General features: G+C 38.6%; 1 protein-coding gene across 3 annotated transcripts in view; it reads right to left on the bottom strand.

Annotated features, from left to right (window-relative positions):
* Kcnq5 (potassium voltage-gated channel subfamily Q member 5) overlaps positions 1 to 27472 on the bottom strand; it is a 563627-nt gene that overhangs the window by 351804 nt on the left and 184351 nt on the right. The gene's annotated exons all lie outside the window — the stretch shown is intronic.

Below are 27472 nucleotides of genomic sequence, written 5' to 3' on the forward strand. Positions count from 1 at the left end.
TTGAAGGTTAAAGTAGCTAGTATTTAAAGTAAACACCACCAAAGAAATGAAAAAAATTCTACAATGAAAACTCAAGAGGCTTTAAAAGGAAATCAAAGACATTAGATGATGGAAAGGTGTCTGTCCCATGCTCCTGGCCTGGCAAAGCTTTATCATAACAATGGCTCTAAAAACTTGCTGGTAAAGAAAAGAAGAAAACATCACCATTTAAACATATTTTTGAGTTTGAATACGGCACACATTTGGAATAGATGTTGATTAATATGGTGGTGATTTGAAACATACACAGTGTGCCACAGAACCAGACTAGAGAACTAAAATTATTCCAACAGGGGTGTGGGGGAGACAAGAGTGGATGGAAAATCATATAAAGTAAAGGAACGTGGAATCAAAGGAAAATCCTTCTTGGCTAGTTTCTTGTATTCCATTTTAGAGCTACACAAAAGCAATGTAACAATACTGTTATTGACACGCGTTAATGGAGATCATTTGTGGATATTAAGAAAAGACTGGACTTTTGCATTCTTTTTCTACCAATGAGGTAAAAATTCTTTTTTTTTTCCACATACAAAAAGCAAGACCAGAAGGATCTGAGAAGAGAGGGCCAACTAATTTTATGGTTTCGTTGAGTGACTTTGTCAGGATACGTGGGGCCTAGATGTTACTAGTAGGTATCTATGTAGTGCAAAATGATTTTGATGTAAAGCACATGACTAGAGCTGCAGCTTCTCCATTCAGGGGTGCTCAAATCAGACATTCCTTGAGTATGTAAGCATTTTCAAAGGCACTCTGTTGAAAGTTTCACAGTAAACGAAAAAGATTTCTCCTATATCGACACACACTTTAGAGTCAAATGAATGTCCAAATTAGTCAATACTGAAGTTCTTTCATGAATTAGAATAAGAATTCCTTTTGAGCACTACAGGTCTTGGCAAAGCACCGTAATTTAACGTGTTATGCAGTTTGTTAAATTCGTTCTCCCCCAATACCTATTTAACAAAATACCTTTCCTTTCGCAAAAGCTTAATAAATGCAAACCATAATACGACAAATACTCCAAACTCCAATTTCAATGTTCCTGGTTTGTCATTTTGCTTCTTATGTAATCATTTTGTTTTCTAAAAAGCTACAAAACTTTTGATAAAGTTGAATTTTTTCCCCCTCTTCCCCAGTCTATTCCTATAATTTTTTCATTGGACATGACTGGAATTCACAATCTATTTATAGTGTTATGTAATGCATTTTAATATATTTCTACAAACATTATAGTTTTACATATTATTTTGTGCCTTACTTTTTAGTTCAACTTTGCTTTGATATTTATTGCTGTTTACAAATGGAGATATATCTTTTTTTTTTTAAATCACGGGGTAGTTTCTATGTTATATAAATATATCGCAATATGTTTTCTGTTTTTCTGTGCATGTTTAAAATTTTTCTATATGAATGCCAAAATTTGAGTGATATTTAAGTAGTGGCCACTTTCTATAAAAATTAATTCCAACAAATTATGAAACAACCAAGCACATACACATTGTCCATTTCTATTATCTAGCAAGTTAAATGAATATTTAAATTATATAGATAAATTCAATAAAGGGATACACATGTCTGTAAATAATTAAAAATAATAAAACTGAATTCTTTAAAATAAAAGGAGACAGGGACTTTTCTGTTGAGTGTTTACAATGTTCCAAACCCCATCTTTAATTTTTGCACCTGGCCTGTCAATCATAGTTTATACCATACTTATGGACTGCAAAAGATAATCACTGCATGATTTCTCTACACCTTGCACTCCATAAGGGCCTCACAGCAACTCGGAGATGGGCACATTGTCACCATGGCTTTGCAGATGAAGAAGCTGAAGATGAGAAAGGGATACTGTGTCCAACAGCAAGCATGTCTGAAACAAGGATCTTGATGGAATGGTCCAGAACTTCCTCTTTTCAGCTCTGGGCAGAACTGCTGTTGGTTAAGGGGCTTTCGGCAAGGTTCATCAGTATTTTGACTTCTTATTCTTATGGCTCTAATTTTATCAAAATTAATGATGCATCTTTTGTAAAAAGCCACAATATAAAACTTTCTAGGTGAGAACACCTAGAAATCTAGGTACAATAGTCAGATTGTTGCCCAGGGGACCAATGCCATGGCTGCTAAGGAGGCTCACAGGTGGGAGGTGCTCATGATCAGGTACACGTTTACAATTTTTCACGTACATCTGGTCTGTGGACACTTTTACAGAGACAACCAAGTATAAGCTCACTCTTACTTTAATCTTACTTGAATTAATTTACATAATATGTGTTCAGGTAGGATTATCTGAAAAGGAAGATGAGGGCTTTCTTGCTTTGTCATTTTTTGCTTTCTCTAATGTGTTATCCGTATTAAAATCTATGGCTTTTCTTTTATAGAAAAATGTGAGAAAAGATGTTTTGTGTGTGTGTGCACAAAATGGAAGGGAAAAGTTAGAAAGTGTTTTAGGAAAGCTTATTGGGTTTTGAAAGGATTCCTACTTTTCAGTTATTATATAACACAGATGATGGGTGTTAGATAAAACACAATATTGGAGGGATTTCATCTGGCACTGTCCACACTGGAACACTGGAACACACCATTCCCAGCCATGGAAGGCTGCCTGTGCACAGCAGCATGTTAGAGGCATTCCTGGCATCCCACAGAATGCCAGGAAGCCATACCTCCACTTCCCATATCAGTGACAAAATACCATTATTGGAAGCTTCTCGTGGAGAGGGACATTCAAAACTGTGATGCCTAAAAGCTAGGGAGGTCATTAGCATGTGGATTTGAAAAAGGAAGATTCTGTTCTCTTTGTGCATTCATGCACTAGTCTCCAGCTACACCTGACTGATACTCATTTCCTGCATCTCCCTAATTTGCCCCTCAGCCCAGAATGTGTGACAAGTCTCACTTCAGTCCTTTCTGCTACCTCCCAGGTATGTATTTATGGGCAATGTATTGCTTGCAGGGTAGATCTTTTTCTCTCTCTCTTTTATTTGTTAATTCCATGAAATGACAATATCCTGTCTCTAATTTGGATTTGACATTTATGCTTGGTTATGTCTGACACTTCCATCCTAGTTATCCATCCATCCATCATCTCATAGGATCTGTTAGCATCTCCTCATTATTAAGTCCCCCAAATCAGGCCTGTATTACCTCACTTGGATCTTTGTAAGATAGGAGCTCTGACATCAGAACCATCATTAATGGCCTCTCCTACCTTCATATACACATAGCTAAAGTCCCTCTGACTATACTTGATATTGTCCATGATCTCTTCAACCACAATCTTCTTATTTCCTCCTTGCCACTACTGTCTTACAGAAACCTTCCTTCACACAGACTTCAGACAACTGTTTTCAAACATCTGCTTACTTTGTTACATACACGCTTTTGTTTAGGGAATTTCCCTTTGGCTTTTCCTCTGCTTACTGAAGCTGTACTTACATCTACTAATCTCACTGTTAATTCAGCTGCTACTTCCTGTCTACATGTACTTTCTTTCTTGAACACTTATGGTAATTGCAGAATCGATAAATCTACACCACAGAGTCTGTGCAAGGTGACAGAAAAAACAGGGAGTTGATAATAGCCTCTTAATATGTATGCTTTGATATTAAAATACAATGTGGTTTGTCTGTTTGGTATTTCTTGCATGCATGTGTTTTCAGTTCTAATCATTTATTATTGAATAGCCAATGGAGAGGCTTTTCTCTAAGCCTCTTAGTTCTATGTAGTTCTTTATCTATGGGTGGGGCCCTCTGAGGTTTGCTCCTTCCATGTTAGCGTGTCTAATTGTGTTGTAGCTCTTCATATCTTGTGTAGGCAGCCACATTGTTAGGTACCATGGGAGAAGATTCCCTGTAGTTTCTAGGAGACAAGCAAGGCTCAGGAACAGACAAACATCTTAATTACACAGATCTCAGAACATAACCTTGAGGTTAAGTAATGCATAGCTGTGATCTATATATTACACGTATACATGCACATATATGCAAATATATGTCCATATTATATATATCATACATACATAGTGTGTATATTTTACATATATAGAATTATACATGCTGCTTTTATTACTCTGTGCATACAGAATTGTATGTGTTGCATAAAAACATTCATTTTTATGGATTGAATGAAAAGCCAGAGCAGTCTTAGAAAAATGCTAATAGGAACACTAAGGAAATAGTATCAAACATAAACATGCTTTCATTCAAGCAGATAGGCATACATGGACACTGAAATAAATGCCATTCTTCAGAGAGCAGTATAGCTTATTGCATTCTATTCATCATTTTTTTTTTTTTTTTACAGTTTTCTTAGGGCTTCTGCTGTGAAGAGACTGATAAAGAGGCACTGGCTTTCACTATTTCTAATCTACAAAAATGACTGTTGTTTCTAAATTTAGCTCATTATAATTATCTGGTTTTTCCCAAGGCTAATAAGGGGGTCTGATGACTAATCTCACAGGAAGAGTAACTGATGACTAAAGTATTCCTAATGTTACATATATGTGCATGTGTCTTTAACAGACAGGGCAAATTAAGCTGGTATCTGTTGCCTGCTTGCAGTTTTACTTCACTCTCTAAGTGGGTGTATACAAATTCTCCAAGGTTGAAGCATTTGTCACAATCTGTGAGCAAAAGCAAGGAAAGTAAAGGGCCTCAGATTAAGAGTGGTCTATCAGTTGTGGGAGTACAAACCCACTGTCATAACACCTAGAGTCAGCCACAAGAAGATAGACAACTGAATTGTTCTTCTAGACTCCAAATAACTCTAGCTTGCTGATTTGCCTGGCCCAGGCTTTCACTGGAAAACCATAAGCAAAGCTTGAAGCCACCTACTTACCTACTATAAAATGACTGTTTTCATTTCTTCAATATTTGTTTCTTAAAAACAGTCTTTTACACATTAGACTGAGTAGACAAACATGATTGGCCCTAACAGCTGTTTCAGGTTTAGTGAAAATGGACAGTGTCCTCTGAGTGCCAGGCAGTCAAGTAACCCACTCTCAAGTTTAGCTAATTGAAGACACTCCAGGGCGCATATGTGGCAAGGTGGTAACAGCTATGGCCCAAGGTCAAACTTGTACTCTGAGTCAAGCTGTCAGTGTTTTGCATACAGGAGTCATCACCCTCACCCACCAAAGGGAGAGTACTGCCCAGAGGCAAGCAATTGACTCACCTTGCATTTGTAGTGTGCATTTGTAGCGTCATTCTTGCATTTCTTCCTGCCTTTGCCTGGGTCACCATTGTAGCTGCTGGGGAAACATGCACTAACAGATGGCAATCCTTATTCCCCAAAATCTCACACTCTACAGGGCCAGGTGACAGCTACAAGAAATACATAGTGTATCTGAAAGTAGTAAGTAGTATGCGGGAATTAAAAACAAAGTCAACAAATGAGCGCTGGGAATGTTACAGATGGTGGGTAAGAGTCAATTTTGCAGATTAGATTCTGAAAACTGGGAAGTAGACTGAAAGGATGAGGCATTTGAAGAAGGAACATTTGAAGTAAGAGGTGGAATTATTTACCGAACAGCAGAGGGAACACATTGAGGGGTCTGTCATATCTAGAGTACACCAGGCAAATACGCATTGTTGCTTTTTGTTTTTTCCCTGGCTTTTGCCTATGGCCAAGTTCAGCTGGGACCTACCAGCTTGGAGAGAACAGACAACAGTACCTAAGGTCCTCAATGATGCTGAGGCTCAAAGCATTTTCCTGTTGTGTTGAAAGAGGAAGATTACTGTCTCTCCTGACTACTTAGATGCATTGAGAAGATCAAGGGGAAAATGGTTATGAAGGTGCTTTGAAAACCATGAAAGCTCTTCAACACTGGCAAGGCATTATTTTTGCAGAACTACGGTAGAGAGAACCGAGAGGCTTTTTCCTGTTTCCAAACACTGTCAAGTAGATTATAAAGATGAGAAAGTGAGGGAGGAAAAAGGATGGAGTCTACAATCACCCAACATATTGATCAAGCTATTAGCTAAGAACAACCAGGTAAACTGACACCTTTTGTTCCCTGCCTTGACATCATTGCAGTTGTACCTTTTGTTCCCTGCCTTGACATCATTGCGTGAATGGCTTTGTTCTTCTAAGCGTAGTCTGCTCCATAGCATGAGATGACAATGCGCTTGAGCAATTACTGATATAAGATGAAAGTATTGATTTTACTCAAATAAATAAATGTGTAAATTGAAAAGTATGTTAATTTCTTTAGACTTGTAAATTACTTGAAAAAAATATCAGAAACTGCCAAGCTAAAAAAGAGAAGTGCTGATGGGAGAAGTAATTTTAGTTGGTTTAAATTTTGTTTTATTTTGGCAAGCATGTTCAGAGGCTGAGAAGACAAGCCTATTACAAGATTTTAGTTTTGGCCTTTTGTTATTGACTTGTAGTTGAAAACATTTCATAAGAATAAATATTAAACATTAAGTCTACTTAAGACGTAAATTAATAATGAGTTTCACTATACTAACTAGCAAGTCTCAAACTTACAGACTCAAATGAGCCTGTTGGAGCTACAGGTGTGTGCCAACAAACTGAGGGTTCAGGTATAAGAAGTAAGACTGAAAATTTTATAATTTAGTTATAGCTTTTATAAAAACATAAAATCTCATTTCACAGATTCAACCTCTGAGTTTCCTGTAGATCAAATCCAAACACTCCCTTTTGCTCACTTTGACCCAAAATAGAAGGTGGGAGCTTGAAATTCATTTTTTATTTAAAACCTTCAATTATTAGTGACTATTTTTAAAAAGGGAGACTGATTTTCTAAAAACAATCTGGAAACCCAGGTATAGTTTTCATCTCAGTAGAATTCAGTGATCCTGGATAAAAAAGAATTTTACAAGATAACAATAAAATGACAACTGTTAATAAAAAATATTTTGGAGATATTAAAACAGAATTAACACATATACATTAAAATGCTTTCTACATTTGATTATTATGTTCTGTGGTATTATATTGGTGCACTGGATAAAAAACGCCAAAGATTGATATGAAGCTTGCCAAACTTCACTGTGTGAAATGCGTGCTCAAGTGCCGCCGTCAGGATCCACCCACTTGTGTTGGTCTATGCAGTCAATAAAGCACTGCTCTCATTCGGGTGTTCACTATTTCTAGGTCCCTGAGCCGGCACGTGGTTGAGAGGATAAAGTGTACCCTCGAGTGTGTCACAGAAGCCAGACTTAGAGAAGTGTGGCCCATCTGGTAGAAACGATCAGGGACGGGGGCTCCAGTAAGCCCAGCACTTGCCAACATGTGGGGTTTCCTCTGGACAGCTGTTGCTGGCTTCCAGGTTATACTGACAAGTGTTTATGTTCACCAATGCCAAAAAAAGAAAGAAAGAAAGTAAGAGAGAGAGAGAGAGAAAGAAAAGAAAGAAAGGAAAGAAAGAAAGAAAGAAAAAGAAAGAAAGAAAGAAAGAAAGAAAGAAAGAAAGAAAGAAAGAAAGAAAATAAAAGAAAAAATAATAAGCATGATAAGAAGGAAAAATATCACTGGGTGGAAATTTTTAGAATTGTGAAAATTCTATATGTAAGAAATCTGGACTTTTTTTTTTTTTACAGTGTTATGGCTCCATTTTTATTGTTATCACTGATGATTTTCACTAGATGAGGTCACCACAGTTTTATTTAACCATTCACTTTCTAATTGAGTTTACATGCAAGTTTAGATAATCAAGAGTACACCTTCTATGATCATGCATGCATGAGTTTTTGTATAAATGTAAGTTTTCGACTTACCTTTTTAAAGGTACATATTGAATTAATTCTGGAAAATTTAGGTTTTGTTTATTTTAAATATAAAGTAAATAGACAACAGTCAGCAACAGCAATTTGATACATAGTCCACATAAAGTATTAAGAAGATTGGATACATATCTTCCACAAAGTTTTTAAATAGAACACTCCCACTATCCATTTAGTATACACTTCATTTGAGATTAAAACGATGTTTCCGTTCAGGTGTTGTGTAGCACACAAGTTGCTAAAGCATGCAAAGGGCTGAGACAGGACAAGCCTGAGTTCAGCTAAGAAACAACAACCTCAAGTTCAAGGCAGGCCTGGGCCACAGAGCCTTATAACAAGAATACAAGGTAAAATTTTCTTCCTTCCATTTTAATATGAACATACCTACTATCATTTCAGTACATAGAAATATATTCATGCTAAGCCTAATAATTACACATAGTCACAGTTAGTATAGGTACCCACATATATGTCCTCATATCTGGAGCCTGAGTGGATATGTTGTTTTCCATGGCAATGACCTTCAGACACATGGTTAAGTCGGGAATTGTGGAATAGTGATATGATTCTAACTACTCATGGTAGATCCAATGTAATCATTGTGGTCTTTGTAAAAAAGAAGTGGGGTTGGTTAGTCAGAGCCAGAAAAGATTTCATAGGCAACAGAAAGGTCACGAATGCTGAGTTATGAGCCAAAAAATGCAAGTACCTGGGGAATCAGAATGGAGGAAAAGAGATGAATTACCCCCAAGAGCTCTCAGAGGAATAGAACTTTGCCTAGACCTGTTTTATCTTCATGTGACCTGCTTTGAACTTCTGACCGCCAGAGCAATTCAGTAATGAACTCACATTGCTCTAAGCATTTAAATTTGAGGTAATTTGTTTCAGGAAAAATTGGATACTAATACATGTTAGTATCCTATATGGTGATTTTCTGTCCCAGGCTTCACAAGTACTGGGTGCTCAGTACTAACAGAAAGATGACCAAATTTATTCAAGAAAACAAAATTGAGTGAACTACCTGTAAGCTCTCAGATGTACCAATAAGGAAGGCTTAATTCAGAGAAGCATCATGGGAACAACATTCCTGCTGTCATACTTAGTGGTTTTAACCTGATTGCCAAGGTAAAGACCACCCATGTAAACATGTATGGCAGGCTCACAGGAAAAGGTAGCTTGCAAAGATTGCCATGGATATCTATCTATCTATCTATCTATCTATCTATCTATCTATCTATCTATCTACCTATCTCTCTATCGTCATCATCTTCTATCTATATATATGTGTGTGTACAAATATATATATATATAATCATTCAATGAATTTTTATCAGAAAATAAATCCTAACTGTTAATTACAAAAAACTATTTGTTTGCAGCAGAGAGCATGCAGAAATGAAATTATCCAAATGACCATACGTACAAGGATTTGATCAGGACAATGATAACAATCCACAGGTTTGAAATTGAATAAGTGTGATGGACTGGGAGGCCTGGGTGTTGTATCCAGAGTCAATTATTTCAGAGATTTGAGAGTCACTAGCCATGGCTATTTCCAAGACAGATTCTGAAAGTTTCTTTCAGAGGAACAAAGAGGGTCGTATTTGAGATGAAATGAACCCAGGGAAGAAGACAGACTAGGATAGTAACTATCTTTCCAAAAGCAGCAAATATGGGCTCCATTCAAGGACTATGAAAGATGTGAACACAGAGACTGGGGTCCTTATTGCTGGCTTATTAAGCAATAAGGAATATAGCAAGGGTGCAGAAGAGAGAGAGAAAAAAACAAAAAAACTCAATGAAAAGCTCTCTCTGTATGTGTGGGGGGTGTGATTTGACAGTGAAGAACCTCACTAGATATAAAGTATAAAGATACTAGGGACTGAGATCCCGAGAAACAGAAAAGAAGCAAAATAGTAAATAGTAAGAAATTGGTTTTGTTATTGTTTGAGACATACTCATGCTATAGAAACCATGACTACATGGTCTAGGACTCATGACTCCCCTGCATCTGAAGAGCTGAAACCACAGGCTTGTGCTACGATGACAGGCTTCTAAAAATTGCTTTAAAAGCAATTGTAAAGGAGGTGTGGATTTAAAGACATGTGAAAATTTGTTGGATGTGGAGAAAACTGTAATAATTTCACAAATATCCTTTGAAACCTTCCGAGCGTCCACACTGCAATAAACAGTGTTCAAAAGGAGAGATAAACGATGGTGACATTTCAGTCAAGATAGAATGTTTAGATCACAATGTCTTCCACAGCAACAGAACATAATATGTGAAACTCAATGAAAGACAATTGGGGAGGCAGACAAGTAAATTTGTCTCTCATGTATATGCATGCTGCAGTTGAGCAAAGGGAAAGTGGAGAGTACTGACTCTTAAGTGTTGAAAGGAGAGTGAAGGGAATTAGAACCCAAGGTGTCTTTCTCCAGACCTTCAGAATGGCTTCAGTAGAGAGTTTTCAGGGCATAGAATTTGGAACCAGAGAGAAAGCAGCTTTGCTGACCACATTTCCAGTTGCTTAGGGAACCGCTAATACTGGATTATAATAGCGAAGATCAATACCCTTTATAAACTACTGCTACCGTAACCTTTGTCTTCTATTCTATTCTCAGTCTTTCCATCTCAAGCTCCTCATATCTTTGCTCTTCCACCAACCTCTGAGCCATAAGGCTTTGAAGGTCCCAGACACTTTTCTATCTCTGCCCTTTCATTCCCGTAAAAATCTGTGGCCACTGTCTGTATATCAGCTTTTCCTTTCCCCCAGGTCCAGCCAAAAGTCCAAGACGAAGAATTAAAAATGACTCATGAAACAAGCCAGTAAGCACAGGGTGAACACATAAAACACAATTTGGAAAACAACAATTCCAATAATGTTTCCATAAAACCTCAAATTCATAAATGCTGCATCTAATGTAGCCTGGAGCCTCAACTGGTAAGTAAAATGGGTTCTCTCCAGAGGCAGGGGCGGGGGGGATGATACATTCTGCTGATATCTCAGGGGCTCCCTGTCTTTTGCTGTGAGTCTATCTTGATTTGATATCAGAAAGAGAAAGAAAAATTTAGCCTGCTATTTTCCCTAGGCTTCTATCCCAGGACTCCTGCTTCCCTGTTTTAATATATTTTATTCTTTAGATTATAGAAAAATAAAATATTTAAATACATGCCTTATTAAAGAATATGCTAACTTTATGTATGAAAACTCAACCTATTTTAAGTATATAAACTTAATCTACTTATAAAAATACTCAGAGAAGGACCTAGTTGGAATATGTAAAAATGACAAGGTTTCTTAGACTACTAGCTTACTGTTCAGTTGCCCTGCCTCTCAGCATGTCAAGGTAACTCTCTAACTTAGGTTCTGTGTTCTAACCCCAGCTCAACTCTCATAGACTAAATGCTTTTCTTGGTGATGTAACCACCTTTCCCCTCTATTTCACCAAACACACAGCTGAATATAATAGCATCTGGATACCTGAGCGGGAAAAGTATTTTCTGCCTAGTCAATCTAGACTTCTATGGCCCATCATAACAAGAGCTGGCAGGTGTCCCAAAATAAAAATCTACATCAAGGGATGGTGACCATATCAGAAAGTGAAAGCCCGTGTCCCCAGCATGCATTGACTGTCACACAGTGCTCCAAGGCCTCAGGTGTAGAGCAGGAACATTGGGGTAAAAAGGGAACTAGAGGAAAGCCTTGACAATGGGGTCTGTAAGAGAACTGGCAGAGGAAGAAAAGGAAGATACGAGATCAGAGAGGGTAGAGAGAGGGCTTATGGATAGACAACAAGTATGAAACTCTGCTCACAGTCTCATAAACAAAGAGAATACCAGAGGTGGTAGGTATTTTTATGATGTAGCTTTGTGAGGTTGGCCTGTCTTTACAAAGATAAACTACCTTATATCTCTGTTATGATTTCCTTGGTAATATCAGAGAATAGGCCAAATAAAATTTCCTCCTAAGAAAGAACCCCACACTTTCACAGTGCATTCAACAAGGAGTGAGAAGGAAATCTATCCAACTACCTCCCTAACACAGTAACAACAGGAATCCAGGACAAGCATCTCACTAGCCTGAGAATTACAAAAAGATATTTCTGTTATTGTCCAGGATCTTCCAGGATATATTTAATCACCAATATCAGTTAAACTTTCTATGTTTCCATGTGCAAGAAAGGGCATATATATATATATGACTTCATATTGGTCATAAAATCATATCTAAATGCTACAGAATGTTACAATTATATTATTGTGAAGAAAAGATGTCTTCCCACTTATTTTCATCAAACTGAAAAATGAAACAGGTAAGTCTAAGCAGAGAGAAACGGCAGATGCTTCTACAATGGGCAAACAGGAAGTGTAAGTTAGCTTCAGAAGAGCTGAAGAGCCACTGGGCAAAAGAGCAGAAGACAAAAGATGACAGGTAAGAAGTTACCCTGGGGAGTGAAGTAAGCCAAGGGCAAAGGAGGGTTTATCCTTCCCTGTTAGCCGGAGCCTGAGCCCCAAGCTAGGTAGAAGGAAGCAGGGACACTCTCTCTTGGAAGCATTGGGATCTATCCTCAGGTCCCAATAGCTATATAAATCAGTCTACAGGTTCTTTCCTTAGGTCAAATCTGGATGGCAGGGTCATCTTTACTTTGAAAACACTGTTGGAATAAATTCTAAAAAGTTTTTTTTTTGTTGTTGTTGTTTTAGTAGCAATTTTGTAAAAAAAAAAGAAAGAAAGAATTTTTTAGGTTACAGTAAAATGTATGTGAATCGTGCAAAACAACCATAATTTCACTTTAAATGTTGATATTTTATATACATTATGCTGATTGTAAGCAGATATATTACTGGATGGATATTAGCTTCCAGCAACTATCCTACACTTTACTTAGTCTGGAGCTTTGTAACTTACGAAATATTGAGCATCAGAAGTAGTAAGAAACTCCCTTGATAAAGATTATTTGCATAGACACCAGCTCTCTTTAGAACATGCATCAACTCTAAATCACACCCACAGAGCCAACAGAAGAAATGCTACAGAAAACTACAAATATCAACCTACTATCTAAACAACTATTATGCATTAATTATTTAATTATTAAATAGATAAAGTACTTAAAATATAAAAGAAGGAAAATATTTTAAAATGAAATTTCAGTGAAATATGTGTTTTCAGAGACAGGGTCTTACAGTAGATCTGACCTGGAAACTATATTTCCTACCTAAGCCACTCCACTATGCCTTGGAAATTTTGATTATCCAAATAAAACAAACCTTTATTAAATAATTACTAAGTAGTCCTGTTATAAATAAAAATCCCTGAAGGTATCTGTGTTTTCTAGGTTTTTTATATGTAAAATAATTGCTCACTAATAGGACTTAGAGTTATCCAAGTGCAATATGTGTCTTTCCATAAAATATCAAATGTGAAATATGCATTTTGAGCAATGCTAGGTCTTCGTTCATTGCTAATGGAAACATTTAAATAACTTTGAAATTAAGTGATTTTTCTCATAAGATCAGTGGTTTCATCAGTCACAAGAGCAAAACTACAAAAGAAGTATATAACATAAGAGAATATCCTTTCCCAAAAGTTTCGACATGTAACATGCTCCTTTTTGTGTGACAAACAAATACAAAAGTGTGAAAGTATCATAACAATTTAGTCTATAAATATTAATAAAAGTAGTTAAAATGTTAATAAGATTAACTGAATGAGAACATGTATTATTTTACAGAACATAAGTTAATTTTTAAATGCATGATGAAATTGACATATTATTTTATAATGAAAATTTCTGCTTATCAGTCAACATTTTGTCACATTTAATACAAGCTTAAGTTTGCTTATTCAAAAATATTTTGAATTCTTGGCTCTAAAATGACTGGACATAAGGTTCATTCAAACTGAGCTTAGAGTTTTCTTTATTAAATGAATATAAAAGTATGAAGTCTATCAAAGGTTAGGAGATATACATTCTGTATCACAGGGATGTACTTGCTCCATTTCTCTGATATTACCAAGACAAGGATAACAGAGATGTAATTTATCCTCAAGACTTTTTTGAGCTATTTGGAGACCATGCTAATGGCTACAACAATCTGGGACAATACAATTACATCCTTGATGCCATGTTTCCCCATTTGCCTTGAGAGCTCCCACTTCCACTCTTATTTTTCACTCTATTCCCTTGGGATGCACTGGAACTTTCTTGCCACCCACAGGCCTGTTGAAGTGTCCCAGTTCTTACAATAAAGCTGCCTAAAATCCACTGTTTCCTTAAACTCCAAAGTGAACTTGTTCACTCCCAAGGGAATTTTACAATTAAGATAATTCTTTCTTATTCTTGCTACCAAACATGATGGTGAAAATGTCTCCTGGCCATTGGCTCTATTTCTTCACTCCATGTTCTCTATGTAATCTATTAGGGGCATGACTTTGATTCTTAGCCCTGTTCTGGTCTCTGCAAAGGTCACACATTTCATTTCAGTCTCCAAATTTGACATCTCTTTTCAGATTCCGCATGTGTTTTGTGACAGTGAAGGTCTTGTATAGTCTTTCCTTTTTAACAGTTTCTTCACCCATGCCACACTTCAAGGCATTCTTGTTTTCTAAGTGAGATGTTCAAAGAAATGACTTTAATCCTCCGTGGTCAGACTTTCTCTCTCAGTAACTCCAAAGCTTCAGTCATCTCCTGTATGTGAATCTTCTCTCCACTAAAAGGCTCGCATGCATCCCGCTGTTGAATGTCCTGCCAGCACTTTCAACTTAATATGTCCCTAGTTAAACTCCTCATCTTCCTGTCAATCCAACTCTTCTTTCTTGGCCACCTGGGTGTGCTAATGGCACCCGAATGACTCATATCAATTCTGTCTCTTGCACTGGATTTCTAATTTCTCAGCTCATTGCCAAACGGTTCAACACTCACATTAATCGCATTCATTGCTTAAATTTGCTGATCCATTTTAATTATTTTGTCCTCATGAAGCTTGACTCAAATAGCTGATCTGCTTTTCAATGTCTTCTCACCACTGCTCTTTTATCAAACTAAACTGCACACCATGCTTCCCACACTTCTTGAATAGTTCAACCTCACAGCCTTTGCTTGAGTGTTTTTTGCCCACAAAGACATAGAGGACTGAGCCTCAGTGTTTGCCCTTCTATGTGTTTTCCCTTCTTTGTTGCCTCATTGAATTGTACATCTCTCTTATGGTGTTAATGAAAATGTGCTTTTAACCTTTATAATATTTGAACATTTTGATCTGTTCCAGGAAGGAAAAAAAAAACAAACAAACATTCCATGTGCTGTTGGACTTTTGGATTATTGAGTCCTGCATGTATGTCATTTGTCAGCTGATAGACTGGAGGATCCTTGAGAATAAAAACTATGTCAAAGGCTGATGAGAAGATGGCTTAGCAGACAAATGTGCTGGGCATGACATCCTGACCATCTGAGTTTGAATTCTGGATTCCAAATAAAATAGCCAGATACAGCAGAGATTCTTAGCATAAGATATGAGGTAGAGGAATTGGAATCATCTGAATCTTGGGGACAGCAAGATGGAGTATGCATCCCATTGGAAATAAGAGAGACTCTGCCTCAAAACAAAGTGGAAAAAGAGAACAGAGCTACAAAAGTTGTCCTCTGACCTCCACAACCCGCTTTGGCATGTCTGTGCATTCATAAATACAGACAGACAGACTAATACTAAAACAATAATAATAACAATAATTTTAAAACATGTTTAATTCTTTTTTTAATTAGAACTCCAAACATTGCTTGAGTTTTAAAATCGATGACACAAAATTAAATCCTACACTTCCAGCCAATGGTCTTCTTCTCCCCCTTTCCTCATCTACTTCCCTGAAAGATATTGATTTGTTTCCTGAATTCATTTGAAAAGAACCTGTGTGCAATTTGATGTGAAATTATGAACAGTACACTAAATTGGTTCCTACTTAAAACTCCAATTAAGGGTTCTATTCTGTCAGTTTTTCTTCCATCTAAAACTTAAAAGTACAATCATTCTTCTTGAAGAGAAGACACATAGAAACAACTGAGAAAATGTTCCTCTCCTGACTTACACTGCTGAAGTTCCTATCCACTTTGACAATTCATGAGGTGACAAAAGATGACAGAGATGTTACCCAGATGTTGATAGGTGCTACACAAATGAACCACTAGGTTTTGAAATAAAAATTGACTGAAGAAGAATTAACAAGGTAGCAAAGATGGAAGCAGATACTGGTGGTAGGTGCAAGGAAGAAAGTTATACAAAAAAAATAGAATTTAATGGCATATGCCTATTTCCAACAGTGAAGGTGATGCAAAAACACAGCAATGTTCTATATCAGGAACTGCTCCTTACCAGAAATGGGCTAGAGTGCTTTTTACAGTCGGGCGATCTTCAGAGGTACTTGTGAAGTGGATAATAATGTGTAACCCTTATTTGACAGATGAAGAAATCAGAGCAGAAAGATATGAGTGAGCTCCCTAAGGTGAGTGACTTAATTAGTATGTAACACAGTAAATACCTGCAAGTTGGGAAATGAACCTCACACTTCACTGAAGAGAAGCAGTGAATTGTACCTGATGCAGCTCTGTCTCCGAGAGAACATGTTCCTCACAGGTGTCCTCTTCCTGTGGTGAACAGAAACATGTTCCTCACAGGTGTCCTCTTCTGGTGGTGAACAGGACTACCAGCTCCATGGGTGATGACTATGTGTTTCACACCTGGAAACTTGGACCTTTTTAGCCTGTACAGCTGCTCTGTAATTACAGACCATTATCTGTCTTGTGGTCACTGTGCTTCATTTCTTTGCATTGTTTTGATGCTCCTCAGCATCCCTGAGTTGGCCTCTGTGCTTGCTGGCCATGACCTTCTACAGAACTAGGGCTTCTCACTTTTCTGCTCTGACTCTGACTAACTTCTCAGTTCTCTGGGTAACATAGGCACAGACCAGAGCACAATCCAGTGAACAAACCCCAAACAACCCTTGCCAGACCAGTGATTGTTCCAAAATGCCTGTAACCAAGAACTACAAGATTAATTTTAGTGAAGACCTTCATTTTAAAAGGTGGTGCATGAGATAGGCATCAGCTGAGATAAAGCAGTGTGTACTCATGGTGGGTAGCTGAGAAATAAATTTAGTTGGAAAAATGGAGCTATTTTTCTATTCCTCCAAGCTAGTAGGATCTGGAAGCAATCCTTTGGCAAAAGGAAATGTCAAAATAAAGTATATTTTGTTTAAGATACATACTTCTCAGGATGTTCACTGTAGCTATAAGTACTAAGTAAAAGCACAGAGAGTGAACTGAAAAACAATATGGCTGAAACACTCCAGATCCTTATAAGTGAATACAGTGCATCTCCTGGGAAGAGGTAAAAATGCAAATACAAATAAAAGTGATCAATCACCAGAAAAGCACTCACTCTGGGAATTCTCTCGAAACAGTATGTGGTTAATTGTAAACTAACATCAAACAGATTCTCAATATATTATAAATCACCCAAGTCAATTTGAATTTATTACATTTAAATAAAAAATGATTCCCATTTCAAAGCTTCCTCTTGGTCCTGGTAATTCTCATAGCAGTGGATACTGGTTTAACCTCAGCTTCCTGCTTACTATGTCGGTGTTCTCAGTTGTTCTGTAAGCCCTTGTCTGCCTTACACTTAGGAAATAAGCTTGGCTGACTTAAAGTACTATGTCCTTTGGTTTCTAAGTAGACCAAGCCTTTGATGTCAGTTTTATTAAACCGAGTCTCCAGTTAATAAGTCCCTCTTTTTCCACACCTGAGTGATGAAGGTCTTCAGACAAAAGAAATTGTGTCCTCCTTCTCGACCATATTTTATGAAGACCAAAGCAAGCAGCCTATGTCCATGGCTTTATCTCATAGTCCAAGGAAATATATAACTAGTTTGCAAGTAAATAAATTTTAACACTAAATCCTTTTTATTTTTATAGTTAATTTTATTTATATATTTATTTATTACAACTTATTCACTTTGTATCCCCACTGCAGCACCTTCCCTGTCTCCTTCCAGTCTCACCCCCTCTTTCTTCTCCCCCTATGTCTTTTCCTAGTCCCCTGATAGGGGAGGACCTCCTCCCCTTCTATCTGACCCCAGCTTATCAGGTCTCATCAAGGCTGGCTGCATCATCTTCTTTTGTGGCCTGGCAGGGCTATACTCCTTAGAAGGGGAGATAATCAGAGAGTCAGCCACTGAATTCATGTCACAGATAGCCCCTGTATGCTTTACTAGGGAACCCACTTGGAAACTGAGCAACTGGGTTCCCTTTGAACAGGGAGGAGGACTAGTTCCTCTCCTTGCATGGTCCTTAGTTAGAGTATTGGTATCTGGGCCCCTGGGCCCAGGTATTTTGGCTCTGTTGTTCTCTTTGTGGAGTTCCTGTCCCCTCCAGGTCATTCTATCTTCCTCTTCTTCCATAAGGATTCCAGCCCTCTGCCCAAAGTTTGGCTATGAACGACTCTACCCACCAGGGTATCGAAGGAGATACTGAGACTCACAGCCAAACACTAAATCCTTTTTGGTATGATATATATTATTTTCCCTGTAGGCTTGCTGCTCAAAACAAATACATATAATAGTCAAGATTCTAGTACCTACAATGAGTGCAGTAATGGCCTAGGCATTACTGATGTTTTAGAATGAGTGATGCATGGAGGTTGGTATGCACAAGCTCTAAATCTAATGTTGTAGAGAGAATCATCCTTAAAGGATTCTTATATATGCTGACCCCGTCATTGAGAAATGCAGTGAGGTATGGAAGATGAAATCTTGCAAGAGTGTCTTTTCAGAAATCCACCGGCAGAATCTAGAACAATTTTCAATAGGAAAGCCATGCTTGACTACATCATTTAGAAACCATTTATCCACAACCAGGAGAAAATAAATCATGGTGCACTCCAATGAGATGATGCGAAGAGCTTGAGCAGCAGATAACATCAAAGGAACCTTCACGACAATTTTCTAGAATTCAGATTTTACTTGACACCCTCTGATTCAGAAAACACAGAAAAAAAATGTTCTCCTAAGAGAGGGGGACCAACATAAAATCTTCCTTAATGATCCTCTCCATCTGATGTATCCTTTTCAGGACTGACCATTAGCTGAGTTTTCCAAGTTTATGAAATAATGGATGCGGAATGTGACCTCGGGAAGCTCATTTGGCACCCAGACTAACTCCCAGAGCCCCAGCTTCCCTGGCATTTTAGACCCCTCTGAAGTGTCTTTGCTTGGGTAATGTCACAAGCAGCGCTATTATGCATGGGATGTGAAGAAAAAGACACAATCTTATTTTTGTATCAACAGATCCTTTTCAGTGATAACGCAGAACAGCCAAGAGAACAAGACACAGTATTCTCAGTGTCTTTGCCTTAATCAAGACAAAACAGTAGCATGCTGTTTTAGAAAAAATGACAGATTAAAACGATATCAACTCTTCATAGTTAAAGTTATGGAAAATAGTTTGGACTCTATACATCAGAATGAAAAGCATGTTTATGCTCCTGACAGCTTTTCGGTTCTCTCTTCATTCTTAACCTCAAACTTATGAGTAAGCACGTTCAAAGAGGCAGTTTATTTTTATAGCCATGCTTACAGAGAGCCAAAATGGTACCCAAAAGACTTACCCCTCTAATTGCTTGCAATCATAACTCGTAATGATGACGACATAGCCATAGTGGCATGGGAGTGTTTAAAGAAAAAAAAAAAAAAGAAAGAAAACCAAGAGTTTCCTTTTTCATATTTACACGCAGTAGAAGAAACAGAAGATTGTCTATGGAGCTGCTGTTTTAATATTCTCACACTACACTATGAAATGAAACAGGCATTATTGTTTATCAGATACTAAAATTCCAGGTTCTCTAAACCCTAAAGGAAAACAATCCTGGCTGTCACAGCAGAACACAGTAGAACATGGACCGTAGAACATGCATTCTTTATTGTCAAAGATTTCTCTTCCATAATTATATGTATGCACGTGTCTGTGTGCAGGTTTGGCCATGTTAGTGTCGGTGCCTGTGGAGACCAGAAGGTTCTGATCCCCTGAAGTGAAGTTACAGTCTGAGCAGCTGGACATGATGGCTCCTGGAAAATGAACTCAGATTCCCCGTGAAAGAAGCATGTGCTGTTTACTTCTGAGCCATCTAAGCAACTCCCATGCTGTCTACTCTGTATATGATAACACAATGTCTTCCATGCTTTAGTGACAGGGTCCATGTAATTTTGTTTCTCCCCACTTCCTCCTGAAAAGGATTGTTTTTGTGTTTGTTTGTTTTTGTTTTGTTTTGTTTGCTTTCAGGAAGTTAAGAGTAAATTAATAGAAACATAAACGGTCTCCTAGAGTGAATGGCAAAATTTACCAAATGATTCAGGAAGCTCACTAAAATACTTCCCTGAAGAAGCGTAAATGTAAGAGTAGCAGCCTACAGAATGGGAAAAGATTTTTATCAACTATACATCTGATAGGGATAATACACAAAATACAGAAAGCAGTAAACAATTAGATACCATGAAAACAAATACCCCAATTAAATAGTGGGGTACAGATCTAAACAGATAATCTTCAAAAGACAAAAGTCAAATTGCCGAGAAACAGTAAAGGAAATGTTAAATACGCTTAGTCATGAGGGAAATAAAAATTAAATCTACTTTGAGATTTTATCTTGTACTATCAGAATGATTAAGATTAATAAAACAAGAGAGAGCTGGAAACAGCCCACATGCCCCTCAACTGAAGAATGGATACAGAAATTGTGGTACATCTACACAATGGAATATTACTCAGCAATGAAAAATAAGGAAATCATGACATTTACAGGTAAATGGTGGGACCTGGAAAGGATCATCCTGAGTGAGCTGTCCCAGAAACAGAAAGACACACACAGTATATACTCATTTATATAGACATGTAATATAGGATAAACCCACTAAAATCTGTACACCAAAAGAAACTAATCAAGAGAGAGGACCCTGACTAAAATGCTCAATCCCCATCCCAAAAGGCAAAGAAGAATGACATCATAAGAAGAAGAAAACAGGAAAGAAGCTAGGAACCTGCCACAGAGGGCCTCTGAAAGGCTCTGCCCTGCAGACTGTCAAAGCAGACGCTGAGACTTATGGCCAACTATTGGGCAGAGTACATGTTATCTTATGTAAGAAGTGGGAAATAGTAAGATCTGGAGAGGACAGGGATTCCACAAGGAGAGCAACAGAACCAAAAAATTTGAACACAGGGGTCTTCCCAGAGACTCATATTCCAACCAAGTACCAGGCATGGAGATAACCTAGAACCCCTGCACAGATGTAACACATGACAGTTCAGTGTCCAAGTGGGTTCCATAGTAATGGGAAGAGGGACTGCCTCTGACATAATCTGATTGGCCTGCTCTTTGATCACTTCCCCTTGAGGGAGCAGCCTTACCAGGCCACAGAAGATGACAATGCAGCTACTCCTGAAGAGATCTGATAGACTAAGATCAAAGGAAGGAGAGGAAGACCTCCCTTATCAGTGGACTTGGGGAGAGGCATGCGTGAAGAAGGGGGAGGGAGGGTGGGATCAGGAGGGGAGGAGGAAGGGACTTATGGGGGGGGATACAAAGAGAATAAAGTGTAATTAATAAAAAAATTAAAAGAATTATATATTAAAAAAAAAAACAACAACAGACAGGCCATGCTGGTGAAGATATGGAACAAGAGGAGCACTTAACCATTGCCGTGGGAATGCAAACTTGCACAGCCACTATGGGAATCAGTGTGGTGGATCCTCAGGAAGCTGGGAATAGATCTACCTCAAGAACCAACCATAGCATTCTTGGGCATGTACTCAAAGCTTACTTTACCTTACTGCAGAGACCCTTGCTCAGCTATGTTCACTATGTCTTTATTCATGACAGCCAGCAGTTGGAAACAACCAAGATGTCTCCCAACAGAAGAATGGATAAAGAAAATGTGGATCCAGAAACACCATGAACAATTGCAAGTTGGGGAGGAATGTGATTATTTGGCTTACACATCCATGTCTATAGTCTATCAGTTAAGGAAGTCAGGACAGGAAATCAAAGTAGGAAGAATCTTGGAGGTAGAAGCTGATGTAGAAGTCATGGAAGAGTACTGCTTATGCATGTACTGTTCTATATGGCTTGATCAACTTTTTTTTATTTTTATGGAACACATGACTATGAACAGGACGGTGGCCCATCTTCTCATCTCAAAAGATATGGACTAACGATCAGGAATAGAAATAGGTTTCCCTCGACAATTGTTTAGACAGATTTGCAGCACAGGAAATCTGTCTAAACAATTGTCGAGCTATATTTTAGGTAATTGGACTGGAGAATTCGATACCACGATGGAGCAGCTGAGAGTGGCCATTGTCACAGTAAATTCTACCAGAGTGGACGCAGGACTAGCCACAGGATTATCAACATGGATTGCTGCAGCCATGAATCATCTGAAGGAATGGGCGGGCATGGGAGCGTTAGCAGGCCTTCTGGTGTTGGTCTCCTTGGTTTGCCTGTGGTATATATGCAAGATTAGAGTCTCACAACAGTGTGATGCAGCCATGATCATTCAGGCCTTTACAGCCATTGAAGCAGGACATTCTCCCCAAGCATGGTTGGATACCATAAAAAGCTAAAATGATACGCTCAGGATGAGAGGCTAAGCACTGCACTCAGGGTCAGCCGCTTTCGACCCAGAGAAGAGCATGTCTGATTGCATGCGGGTTGATGCCCCAGGTCCCGCCTCTGAGAAAAAGGTATCAGACGGGTCTGATGCTCTTTGGGTGGATGACACCTAAATGAACATCTGTACAAAGTCCCAATTTATTTCTAATATCAGAGATCAGACCTCTACTCTTGCCTGATGCGTCTAAAACAAAAAGGGGGAACTGTAGAGAGCTGCGGAATGCTATGCCTTAAAGATGGAGCTGGTTTCCGCCTTCTACCTTCCCGATGGTGAGTGCTCTCTGTCATGAACAATTCCACATTTGGCTAAGGCTGAGGATCTGGCTTGCTTCCATGTATGTGGACCTATCTGCATTGCCCCCGTGGCACGCCTGGGTTGGCTACCCAGAGGCTATTTAAGCTGTGGGCTGGCTTTCCCCGGGGTCCGAGGATTGTTCAATGTTCCTGAATAAACTGCATTGGAAAAAAAATTAAAATAAAATAAAAACAAAACAAAAAAAAAAAAAGAAAGAAATAGGTTTCCCTACTTAACCTTACAGGTGGGCCCAGAAATTTAGATTTTAGTTAATTCCAGATGTAGTGAAGTTGACAACCAAGAATAGCCACCAAAGGTACATTTGTACAATGGAATATTACTCAGCCATTAAAAAACAATGAAAGTAGTAACAATGGTGGCTGTAGTTCCAAGATCCCTTTTCTGTCTGAAGAGAGTCATAGCGTGAGGGGCATCAATGGGCACAGGCACCCAGTGAGGCATGTGAGTAACCAGGGCATACCTAAATTTACTAGCATTCCAGCATTGGGCAAAAAAGCAAGTATCATTACCACAATTACTTGGCTCTATCTGGCTAATAATGAATAAAAATGGGGGATATAGACAAACAGGTGTGGGCTTATAGGAAATATTATGAGAAGCCTTAACCCCTCGTTGGAACATCCTGCGTCAGTTCTAGAACTAGCAGTGGTGGTTTCCGAGGTCTGAGTAGGTTCAGGAGACCATTGCCCCCAGGGGCGAGACGTGCTCCATGCCAATTGACTAACTCCATGTTTTCCTCCAATTTTGAAAGTCATTTAAGGTTCTTAAATTATTTTTTCCCTTTTTTTTTAAATTTTTCATCAATTACACTTTATTCATTCTGCATCCCCCCATAAGCCCTATATATGCAAGATTAGAGTCTCACAACAGTGTGATGCAGCCATGATCATTCAGGCCTTTACAGCCATTGAAGCAGGACATTCTCCCCAAGCATGGTTGGATACCATAAAAAGCTAAAATGATACGCTCAGGATGTGAGGCTAAGCACTGCACTCAGGGTCAGCCGCTTTCAACCCAGAGAAGAGCATGTCTGATTGCATGCGGGTTGAAGCCCCAGGTCCAGCCTCTGAGAAAAAGGTATCGGACGGGTCTGATGCTCTTTGGGTGGATGACACCTAAATGAACATCGGTACAAAGTCCCAATTTATTTCTAATATCAGAGATCAGACCTCTACTCTTGCCTGATGCGTCTAAAACAAAAAGGGGGAACTGTAGAGAGCTGCGGAATGCTATGCCTTAAAGATGGAGCTGGTTTCCGCCTTCCACCTTCCCGATGGTGAGTGCTCTCTGTCACGAACAGTTCCACATTTGGCTAAGGCTGAGGATCTGGCTTGCTTCCATGTATGTGGACCTATCTGCATTGCCCACGTGGCACGCCTGGGTTGGCTACCCAGAGGCTATTTAAGCTGTGGGCTGGCTTTCCCCAGGGTCCGAGGATTGTTCAAGGTTCCTGAATAAACTGCATTGAAAAAAAAAAAATGAAAGGATGACATTCACAGGTAAATGGATAGAAACAGAAGAAAACCATCCTGAGTGAGTTAGTGCAGACCCAGAAGGACTCATATGGTGTGTATTTGCTTATATTTGGATACTAGTATTAACTCAATAATAGCCAGGCTAGAGTCTGTATAAACACAAATGTTCCATATAGAGTAAGGGAGTGGAGGAACAGATAGGACTCCATAAGAAATGGAAATAGAATAGATAGTTATAGATTGTGTGTGTGTGTGTGTGTGTGTGTGTGTGTGTGTGTCTATGTGTGTATATATGGAGAGGAGAAGCCTGGAATGGAAGGATCAAATGGAGGAGGATGGAAGAGAGAAAATGGGAAGAAACTCAGGGAGAGAAAGCTAAAATTAAGGTCCATTAGAGGGGATTATAGAAACCTACTACAGTAGAAATTTCCTAAAATATGTGCATACATGAAGGTGATCTAAATAAAAACGACAAATAATTCAGCAAACAGAGCTACAACTGGGAACTCTTATCACCAAATGAAGCTTTCTGTACTGGAAATTGTTACCTATAATTAATTGAGTTGTTGGCCAAAGGGGTCCTTTAGGAACACCCAAATAACCCAGATTGTTGCCATGACTATGGGTTGCTGTCCATGAAGGAATGACAAGGCTTCATTGTTGAGGACAATATCTACACAACCCACTGAACATGGAAAAGTTGAGCTGGTACCCACATAAGGATTTCACCCCTACATTCTACCATCTTTGATAGAGGAAGGTACTCTGCTTGCTGCTAAAGAAGAAATGTAAACAGAAACACAACCACAAACTCTTTGACCTAAAGGATTCCCTGCCTGCAAGATATGCTAATGCAATCATGGCACAAAGTTTTCCTCAGGGCTCAGGAAATTCTGTAGAAGAGGAGGCAATAAGAATGTAAGAGCCAGAGGGAATGGAAGGGACACGGACACGGACACACACACACACACACACACACACACACACACACCATGATCAAAGATCATATGAATTCATAAAGACTGAAGCAGCATGCACAGGGCCTGCATGACTCTGCACCAGTTGGGGTCTTAGAGCTGAAAAGAGAAGTGGGCGCATTTCCCCATCCCTAACCCAAAAGCTAGCTCAAGTTCATAACCACTTGCAAATGAAATTTTAATTTCCTCCAAGGAAGTCTTATTGAGGAAACAAACTTAAGGTTAGGCTGTATGTTCAACAGCAGATGGCCAACAGAAAATGAACTCAATGGCATTTTTTAGAAAACAACGAGAAAATAAAGAATTCATTGTTAAGTATTTATTTGTACGAGTCCAGGGAGGAACAATCTGGTCTTTCAGATGCAGGGAAACGACAAAAGTTCAATGGAGTGGCAGCTATGGTCTGGGAGCTGATTTAACCAGAACACAGTTTAATGACATGTTAGCTTTATCCTGATGTGTAGTAAACATTTACTGCCCACGGTATATAATGAAACCTTTGGGTAATGGCTTTTATCGGAGGCTGTTTCCTAATCATTCAGAGCCATTAACAGTCACAACAGAGGCAAACAGGAATGGTGACATGTTCCTCTAAAAATACTGCTTATTGGCAACTGCTTTCTGGAAGAAGTATTTTGTGTTCATTGGAACCATTAGTGTGTGAGTGAAATTTTCCAGCAGTTCACAAAAAAAAAAAAAAAAAATACTAAGACTACATCAAGAGCACATCTGAGAAGTTTAGAAAAAACTAGAGGTGGTGGGAAATATTAGCCAGCAGTCCATCTCTACTATCTGGGCAGATTGGCTCTCACTAAATGAACATTGTCTTGGCATAATTAGGTTAAATGGCAGAGAAGACTGTGTAAAATTTCCATCAAATATGGTCAACATCCAGCCCACTCGGATTATTGCTTTTACACATGTCTTTCTGTGTACAAGGCTTCACCATGTCAACATGGATGTGACTCAGAAAACATGGTGTCACGTTGACAGTCATCCTTCGCTCACCACCTGGTTTGGGAAGGGCTCTTTGCAAGTGCCAGAGCACCAGACATAAAAATAAAAACTCAAGAGAGCCTTTCATTTTTTTTTTCTGACTTTAAATCAATTTACTTTAAATAGGTACAGTGGGCAGGTCATTATGATGAGAAACATAGGAAATGAGGGTAAATTTATGGATAATTAAAAGGTAATGGGCTTTGGCGATGTCATTGCTTCACATGGGGACATGGAGCCTTAAAAGATCTGTTTTGATTTGGTTGATGCAATGCATTGCTGAATATTACAGAAGGAAGACAACAACTGTTTCTGTTTCTTTATGGCATTTTTCCCCCTAAGGTGAAACTATGTTTGGAGCATGAGCTTGGTCACCTGAGATAGAATATAAAAAAATGGGCTCTGAAACGTCTCCCTTATATATTACATGTCTTTGTAATTGGTCCATTTCTCCTCATTTCTTCTGTTACTGGAATAGAACAGGCTGCCACTGACAGGACCTTTCAAACTCTACCCTGCCGCAGTCAACCTTCCACTCTACTGCCAGTAAACACAAATGTTGTGTCCTGTGTGTCTTCTGTGGCAATGCCAACACCCTCAGGATGAACTCTGATTTATTTAACAGTCCTTGTTTTGTTATTCTACATTTCTACATTATTTCCTGCACATTATCCATACTGTACTTTTACTGCTAGCCTCAAAGCCTACATTCTCTTATTCTTTAGGTCTTCCAACTTAAACATTCCTTTGCTTGGAACATTTTGCAATACTGTCACAGCCTGCTGCTTAGAGCAGCTTTTTTCTACTCATCAATTCTTATCTTAGGTATTACTTCCCAGGGCTTCATGCTGGTAAGAGTCCCAAACAGCAAAAATTAACTTGTCTCATTAACAAATGTGAAAATGCTGGATGACAGTAATTTACCTCAGGGATTTTATTTTATTTTATTTTATTTTATTTTTTTAAGTTCGAGAGCCTCACTATTTCTGAGTTGATCTATGGGAGGGAAGACAATGAAGAAAGTTTGCGAAACTTGTAAGCCTCATACAGTCCTGTGCTGAGTTTACAAAATAAATAAGCAACAATCTAGGGAGAGGAAACTCTTCAATGGAGCTGCCTGCAAGTTGTACAGGGATCTCCAGGGATGCAGCTCTAATGAGTGTCTGCAGATGCTCTGACGGCCTTTCCAGGGATGCAGCTGCCCAAGTT

This window comes from Meriones unguiculatus, chromosome 16, assembly GCF_030254825.1.
Source record: "Meriones unguiculatus strain TT.TT164.6M chromosome 16, Bangor_MerUng_6.1, whole genome shotgun sequence".
NCBI classification, from domain to species: Eukaryota; Metazoa; Chordata; class Mammalia; order Rodentia; family Muridae; genus Meriones; species Meriones unguiculatus.